Source organism: Pseudophryne corroboree, chromosome 10, assembly GCF_028390025.1.
Source record: "Pseudophryne corroboree isolate aPseCor3 chromosome 10, aPseCor3.hap2, whole genome shotgun sequence".
Classification (NCBI taxonomy): Eukaryota; Metazoa; Chordata; class Amphibia; order Anura; family Myobatrachidae; genus Pseudophryne; species Pseudophryne corroboree.
The window spans coordinates 300,175,661-300,184,569 of NC_086453.1; the positions used below are offsets into that span (position 1 = coordinate 300,175,661).

General features: G+C 41.1%; 2 non-coding genes across 2 annotated transcripts; both read left to right on the forward strand.

The window, feature by feature from the left end:
• Positions 1-7,140: 7,140 nt before the first annotated feature.
• On the forward strand, positions 7,141-7,255 carry LOC134967930 (U5 spliceosomal RNA). Its single transcript, XR_010189265.1, has one exon. It is a non-coding gene; the product is annotated as a U5 spliceosomal RNA (small nuclear RNA).
• Positions 7,256-7,848: 593 nt separating this feature from the next.
• LOC134967981 (U6 spliceosomal RNA) lies at positions 7,849-7,955 on the forward strand. The gene has a single exon (XR_010189290.1). It is a non-coding gene; the product is annotated as a U6 spliceosomal RNA (small nuclear RNA).
• Positions 7,956-8,909: the final 954 nt, after the last annotated feature.

Genomic DNA, 8,909 nt, shown 5'->3' on the forward strand with positions numbered 1-8,909 from the left:
ATGCTGATGTCTGGTAACTTGTCTGAAAACTGGAAAAGATTTAAGCAAAGATGTAATATATATCTTGCTGATACAGAGGCTGACAAAATGAAGGCATCCATTTTACTCCATGTGATAGGAGAGGATGTGCTGGACATTTATAATAGTTTTCAGTTTGATGAGGGGCAGAATATGGTGCTATCTTCTATAATGCAAAAGTTTGAAGATTACTTTGTGCCAAGGAAAAATGTGACATATGAAAGATATAAGTTTTTCACATGTGATCAGAAGTCTGGAGATGGATTTGATCAGTATGTTACAGAGCTGCAATCACTCAGTAAAACCTGTGAGTTTGGTGATTTAAAGGATTCACTGATTAGAGATCGTATTGTCTGTGGAATACCTGATAATGGACTAAGAGAGAGACTGCTGAGAGAGCAAGACCTAACACTAGACAAGGCAGTGACTATGTGCAGATCTGCAGAAATAACTAGATTTCAAGCCAAAAAGTTACACAAGGAAGCTGATGCTGCTGTACATGCAGTGCAGAAAACAGAGCCAAGCAAACCTCCATTCTCAAAAATGAAGCAGTCTAAGCCACAGTCTAACATGGAAATGTGTAGTAGATGTGGAAATGCTCACAATCCTAAAATGTGCCCTGCTTATGGTAAAACCTGCATGAAATGTGGTAGACTTAATCACTTTGCCAAATGCTGTAAAATGAAAAGTGAAACAACCAAAGTGTATGCTGTTAAACAAACAGAGGAATTCTTTGTGGATTGCATTGAACTTTTCAGTGCAGATAAGAAAGAATGGATTGTCCCTTTAACTGTGAACGAGATTGTCATTCCATTTAAGCTTGATACTGGCGCGCAGGTGAATTTAATATCGTTTCAAGACTATAAGACTTTTAGAGTAAAACCTAAAATTCATCCAGCCAAAGTGAAAGTTACAGGGTACACTGGGGAGGAAATTCCTGTGAAAGGTACATGCTTAGTGACACTGAAATATAAGGGACAACAGTTCAAAACATCTCTACTGATTGTGGATAAAAATGTGCAACCGATTTTAGGATTAAGTTCCTGTGAGAAACTAAGCTTGCTAAAGAAATTTTTTATGGTGACATCACAAGTAGAAGATGACTGCAAATCAATGTTTACAGAATACAGAGACTTGTTTGAAGGTCTAGGTTGTTTGCCTGGAGAGCATAAAATAAATATAGACACGCAAGTTTCTTCAGGGATACACCCCTGTAGAAAAGTGCTGTTTTCTCTGAGAGAAAAACTGAAACAAGAGTTAAATCACATGGAAGCCTTGGGTGTGATACAGAAAGTTGATGAGCCTACTGAATGGGTAAGCTCCTTAGTAATTGTTGAAAAGAAAAATGGACAACTAAGAATATGTCTAGACCCCAGAGATTTAAACAAAGCTATTAAACGAGAACATTTCAAACTACCAACTAGAGATGAAATCATGTCGCAATTTGCGGGAGCACAATGGTTCAGTAAATTGGATGCATCTTCAGGATTCTGGCAAATGAAGCTAGATGAGGCCAGCTCAAAGCTTTGTACATTTAATACACCAGAAGGTAGATACAGATTTCTTCGATTACCATATGGAATATTGTCTGCTCCAGAAGTATATCACAAAAAGATACACATGATTTTTGAACATATTCCAGGTGTTGAAACAATGATGGATGACATTATTGTCTGGGGATCTACAAAGGAAGAACATGATTCTAGATTGAGACAAGTAATGGAACTTGTCAAGAAAGTGAATCTAAAGCTAAACAAGGACAAATGTGAATTTGGCGTGAATACACCTACCTTTATGGGCGACGTGGTCTCGGATCAAGGTGTGAAACCAGACCCAAGGAAAATATCAGCCATAGTGAACATGGAACGTCCTAACAACAAAGACGACGTCAGAAGATTCTTAGGAATGATTACTTACTTAGGAAAGTTTATTTCTCAACTCTCTGAACAAACAACCTCTCTTAGATGGTTGTTGGACAAAGATAACGAGTGGATGTGGTCACATGAACAAGAAGAAAGTTGGCAAAACTTGAAACAGATCATTACAGAGCAACCAGTGCTAAAATTCTTTGATCCTGCGAAAAGAATAAGAATTTCAGCAGATGCTTCGCAATTTGGCCTAGGCTCAGTGCTGTTACAAGAACATGAGGATACATGACAACCAGTAATCTATGCATCAAGAGCACTGACAAGTGCTGAAACAAGGTATGCTCAAATAGAAAAAGAACTTCTAGCGATCACATACGCATGTGAGCGATTTCATAAATTTGTGTTTGGTCAAACATTTACAGTGGAAACTGACCACAAGCCATTGGTAGCTATCAGACATAGCACAGACTACACCTACATGTGAATTATGTCTTACGTATAGACCGAAACAACAAGTCGAGCCACTGAGTCCTCATGCAGTGACAGAGAGACCGTACCAGAAAGTTGGCACAGATTTGTTTGACTGTAATGGGAAAACGTACATTGTTGTGACTGATTATTATTCTAACTACCCTGAGGTGAAGACACTACATAGAACTACTAGTAAAGCCGTAATCAATTGCATGAAGTCAATCTTTGCAAGGCATGGTGTTCCTATGGAAGTGTTCACTGACAATGGTCCTTAGTTTTCCAGTGCTGAATTTAGACAATTTGCTGATGAGTGGGAATTTGTCCATACTACGTCAAGTCCCCACTATCCACGCTCAAATGGGTTGGTGGAAAGTTCAGTAAAAACTGTAAAGAGTCTCATGAAAAAAGCTCAAGAAGGTAAAGAAGATTTCTACAAAAGTCTTTTAATCTACCGCAGTACACCTTTACAGAATGGACTTTCTCCTGCACAAATGCTGATGGGAAGGAGGATTAGAGCAAATTTCCCGATACATGATGAACTGCTTAATAAACTCAGCGTTGGTCAGACTGAGTCCGTCTCAGAGATCACAAGAAAGGTATTTGGGTGCAGAAAGGTATTGTGCAAGCACAAGTAGCACCAAGATCTTATACTATATGTACAGAGCGTGGAACGGAAGTAAGAAGAAATCGGGTGGATTTAAGATCTCAACTTAACCATAATGAAGACAACATGACTGAAGAATACCCTTCATCTGACATGTATGATGATCCTGATAATGGTGAACAAACCACGATTCTAGAAAGGTCCAACATGGTCGATGAAACGCAGACTGTGTATGAAAGACCCAAAAGGGAAATACACAGACCTGAGAGACTCATTGAAACGTGTTAGATGATGTTCTTAATATGACGTTGTTAATTGTTGCATTGAAGCGTACAGGGCTTATCTTTAAAGAAAAGAGGATGTGATGTTAGTGTATTAGAATGCTTAATATTTGTAGACACTCCCGTACTAATATGTGTAAGCCTGAATCTTCAGTGATGGTCCCTGGGACCAGGGGGATTCTGGGAAGTGGGTGGTCCAGTGTGCAGTGTGTCTGGAGTTGGTGATGGAATAAAACAGCACAGCAGTGAGCTCACATGTCTCTGTGTTCTTATGACTGGATTTCCAAACATATGAACAAAACAGTATACTAACTTTGGACAATATCAGCATAAATATTTTTCACATGGACCGCAATTTTAGCTAATAAAAACCCAGCTATCATAAGCTGCATATATCTACAACATAACGCTTATTCCCTGCCACTTCTTTGAATGTTTGAGTATTCATTTAATGTGTAATAATCATATTTTATATGTATAATAAATTTGAGTATTTCTTTATCATCCACTAGGGGTCACTGGAGTACTCTTGGGATATGGACGGGCGTAGCCGAACAAAGGCACTGAATATTCAAATTTAGGACCCTCCCCCCCCTCCATATCCCCAAGTACCTCAGTGTACTTTGCCAGTGTTTTTTCGGTGCTCACAGATGAACATCGGCTTGTGGCAAGGCCACATTTCAGAAGATTTTTATTTTTATTTTTATTTTTAATTTTTACACTTCCCGTCCCAGTTTATGGAAAAACATGGGTCCGGGATGGTGCCGCTGCAAGGCAGCGGATGGCGTGTCGGTCCTCACAAAGAGCACCCTCACAGCCACAGGCGCTATAAGCAAGCGCATGGCGTGTCGGTCCTCACAAAGAGCACCCTCACAGCCACAGGCAGCCACTGTCTCCTGCAAACTGAACGGAGCTTACAGAAAGAAGCTCCGTCACAGCCAGGATGAGACAAAGAGCTGGAAGAAACAGCCTAGATGAGATGCTGGAGGCTGAAACGGAGCTTGCACAGAGAAGCTCGTCACAGCCAAGAGAAGGCGGCACAAGGTATGAGTGTCAGGGCGGTCAGCTCACGCTGCCGCCCTGCTGTGTGTGAGTGTTATAGCCGCTGAACACGCCGCTGAAGGTCTTCCTGAACGATGCGCAGAGCGGCCGCACGTCACTCAGACGCCGGCCGCTCTCACTACGCTGATGCCCCGGCACAGGCGCCGCCGAGATTACCCGTGTGCTAACGAGCGGCCACACGTCACTCACGGACGCCGGCCGCTCTTCCAGTCACCGCACGCCGCTGAGGCCGGACACAGGGAGACTGTGTACGGATGTAGGAAGGCGCCGCCGCCGCCCGCTCTTCCGGACGGCTCCCCGGCGCTATATACAGCGCTTTCCTCCTTTCCCTGCACCCGATCCCCGTAAGGTAACATGGGGAGGCAGGGGGGGGGAGGGGGAGTAATGCCCATAGCAGCAGCAGAAGGCTGCATGGGTTAAAGATAGGCTGCTCAAACTATCACAAGCAGTGCAGCAATTTTAAAGTCATGGGCTATAATATCAGGAAATTATATGTTTCAGCACAATTTATATATATAATAAGTAAATTTTATATATATAATATATAATGAAGCTGTTTGCTAGCACAACTGTGTATAATATCAGTATCAACTGTGATTATATGGTTAAGTAAATTTTATATATATAATATATAATGAAGCTGTTTGCTAGCACAACTGTGTATAATATCAGTATCAACTGTGATTATATGGTTAAGTACATTTTATATATATAATATATATATGAGGCTTGGCCTAGCAATGGCCTATCAGGGGCATAGCCTATTGCAGGTTTAATCATGTTTTCTGTTCTTTTCTGTTAAGACTGCAAGATAATAACACTGCAGGCAGTGTTCATATTAATAGAGGCTAACTAAATGCATGTATTTTACATACACCTGTATTATCACTGTATAATCTGTATAATAGGTAATTAAGCCTATATTAAAACTGCAGCAGGTAACTGTACTGTGATTTTCTGGGAAAGCATGGCATGACGGCCATTTCAATCATTGCTGTTTTTCCAGTTATACATTCCGGCCATACACCTCTGCTCCACAAGGAGGCGCAGGGGTGTTAGTGGGAATTTTTTGTTCAGGATAATTCTAGAACATTCCTGCCCTACATCTTTAAGCCACCAGAAGGCGCAGGGGTGTTAATAGGAATTTGGTTCGGGTTTCATATGCCCATGTGAACTGCTTTTCACATAAAGAACACTTTAGTTTCCTAAAGATTTCCGTACAGAGAAACAACCATGAGTTTCATATAAATATGCTGTTCAGCAATAACATATATATATATATATATATATATATGTGCCATATAATCGGGCAAGTGTCTGTCTGTTGCCAATTATGTTGTCTGTCTACATAGCGAATAAGGCTCTAGTGCAGACTAAAAATACTTTTAAAAATATTACAGTGGCAATTCAAATTAAAAGAGCGGTAATCGGAGTCTCGGAGTTACTCCGCCAGCTCTAACAAAAGACAGTTTTTTTCCAAAGGGCCAATTTCCCTTTGGGTACCAGAGGGTTTATTTCACTGGTCTTATAATTTAATGCACGATTATAGGTCAAATCTCACACCAATAACTACGAGTAAGAACGGTACATTACTCCAGCACTCAGATAGTGCGGGGTTTTGGACAATCATACATAATCGTTTCCAAAAGAATGCGATCCGCCATTGGTAGATGCGTTTCTGTCAAACATTATAAAAACCCAGGATACATTTGGGTCACTAGAAGCTATGTATGAAACCATGCCGATCACTGTTAAAAGAAGCTGCAGAGTATATCTGTAAAGCTTCTGCTAACGCCGGTTATTTTCATTGTCGCTAGTAAACGCGACAAGGCCAGAGCTTGTTTGCTCCTAAATTTGATATGCTTGTAACGGCATTTTATCCCTTGATGATATTCAGCCATTAGCGCATACAGTATACTTGTCACGGTGTTTTTAGTCACGCCTTGTAACGACAGGACGTTACAGTCAGCAAACCAGTGGTTTGATGACCTCTTTTACAATTGTGGAAGCGTGTCTTTACATGTTACATTTGAGAGGTTTCATGACTTCAACTCATATATGTCTCAGCTATTTACAGCTTAAAGTACAAAACTGCTTCTGTCGAAGGGTTTGGCAGGTGATCATTTACTCTTTGCTGGCTTATAAACCAGGCAATAGTACGCCAAGTTACTTATTCCCCTCTGTTTGAGCAAAACCAAACAGCTCCGTTGCTATATCAATAAGCAAGTCATTTACTACAGTTAGAAAATGGATTTTCTGCAGTTAGTATTTGCTTATTGGAGCCACAAAATTGCATAATTGCATTTGATCTTCATGTCGACCGTTGCTTATCGCTTCCGGTATTTACCAATGTGATGATGGGATGATAGCTCATCTCACATACGAACTATGTATTAACAAAGTTCCTCTAACTTGCGCTATTAAGGTATACTGCGATAGCAGATCAAGTTCGAAAACAATCGCATCTAATTCTGTCTAAACGATGTCAATTCCTAGGTAAGATTACAAATACGGTAAATCAAAGACTTTTACCTACTACACCAGCAAGAAGGTACATCTAGTAATTAGTGCAAAACACGCACACTAGCGGTACATTGGTGTATTCACCTATTAAGAATAAAGATGTGTTTTCAATTTAGGTCCCCACCCTTCACTCGCGTTTCCCACAGAGGGACAAGGGTGCATATACTCTGGACGACAGTCGCAGAGAGTCGGGATTTGTAGTTACAATCAGCGCAAAGGTTCTAAAACACGACAGATGGCTGTCGATACATGTCCTAGAACTCTGTGCATTTTACAATGCAATAAAGGATTCGCTTTCAGTCTGACCAGGGATAGACTCTGGTTTCTCTTCAGAACGAATAAATCTTTCGCTTTTTACTAAAGATTTCTGTGGAGAGGAACAACCGTGAGTTTCATGTAATTTTGTTTTTCATGCCTGGCTCACGCTGCCCTTAAGCAGTCAAACAAAGCAACGGCAGTTGCATACTCAACAACCAGTGAGAACCAAGAAGCCGCATGGCAATGCGGCAGGTAACTCAAATCTTCAATGGCTCAGAACGCCATTATGTGAAAATGTCAAGAGATCAATCCGTGAGTGGACATCTGTTAGACATACGATCTCACCCGTCAGGGTTTGGATCTTGAAAACTGGACATTAAATCCAGAGGTGTTTCATATGTGAGTCCACAGAAGGGGGTTACCCTCAAGTATACATGATGGCATCTCGCCACAATTACAAAAGCTCAGTATGTGTACATCACATTCATGGGGTCATTCAGCATCGTGTATCTGGCTCCACCATTTGCCGCTTCTCTCTTCGTTGCCAAAACGGATCAGAAGACAGTTCGTCACAGTCATACTGGTGGTATCTCATGGGTTTCGGAGAAGTTTGCTTCTCGAATTTTCAAGGAATACTTGCACACGATCTTGGCCCGCTCATAATACGTCCAACCTGTTACATCAGGGAACGTTCTTTTACCCATAGTTACCTATGTACCTATTATCTATGTACCGCAGCTGCAGTTGACGGGATGAGGGTTCAGTGCTCGCTTCGGCAACACATATACTAAAATTGGAACGATACAGAGAAGATTAGCATGGCCCCTGCGCAAGGATGACACGCAAATTCGTGAAGCGTTCCATAAGACCGCCCTCTTAAAAAAAAAATAGAGCATTACAGTATCGGTTATACCAACCATGTAACGAAATAGTAAGCCGCTTAAGGCAGCTCATTATTAAAAAATTTCGTGTGCTTACATAGGTTGTAAACCTCGGAAGTTTCCAACATCATACTTCAAGTACCCGTATTCTGTTAAACGGGATGGGATGGAAAACTGCGTTCATCTGCACTAACAGTGCAGGTATCTGTGTGGTAAACGTATTTTCAAAGACGTTTGCCTCTATTTGCGTCTGTAAATATCTTTCTACAAGGTGTCACCAAAGTTCAGACTCTATTTATCCCACCTACAACGCCAGGCGATTTGAGGTTGGGATCAGATTTATTACAGTTTTCATATTTTGGAACCCTTTCAACAAAGGGAAATTAAGTTTCATATTTTTTGAACCTTTACAACAAATGAGAATTAAGTTTCTCACTTTGGAAAACATTTTTCTTCTAGCCTTGGCTTCTAGCCTTGGCTTCGGCAAGGGTTTTGTTTTCATATTTGGGTGCCTTGTATTCCAAGCCACCGTATTTGAGTTTCTCATGACAAAGCAGATCTTCGGACGAAATCCGCTTTCGTATTCTTCACATCAATATACCAATAGTGGTTCCTGTGGGGACAGCACATTCTAGAATTCGGAATGTGGTACACGCATTACGCGTTTATATATGTACCAAACGTCTACAGTACGTGATATGAATATGTTGTTTGTTCTATATGATACTGCAAACTGGGGTTAGCCAGTTTCTCAGCAGACATTATCCAGTTGGATAATAATGACTACAAGTCAGACTTACTTTAAGGCTAAGTTACAATCGCCTACGTCAGTAATAGTTCATCCCACAGGTTCTGTGGGAATGTCAGACCCAACGGGTCGTGGAGCGTCTACGACGCGGCTACATAGCCTTCAGTGCACCACGTTTGTGCACGTTTATACGTT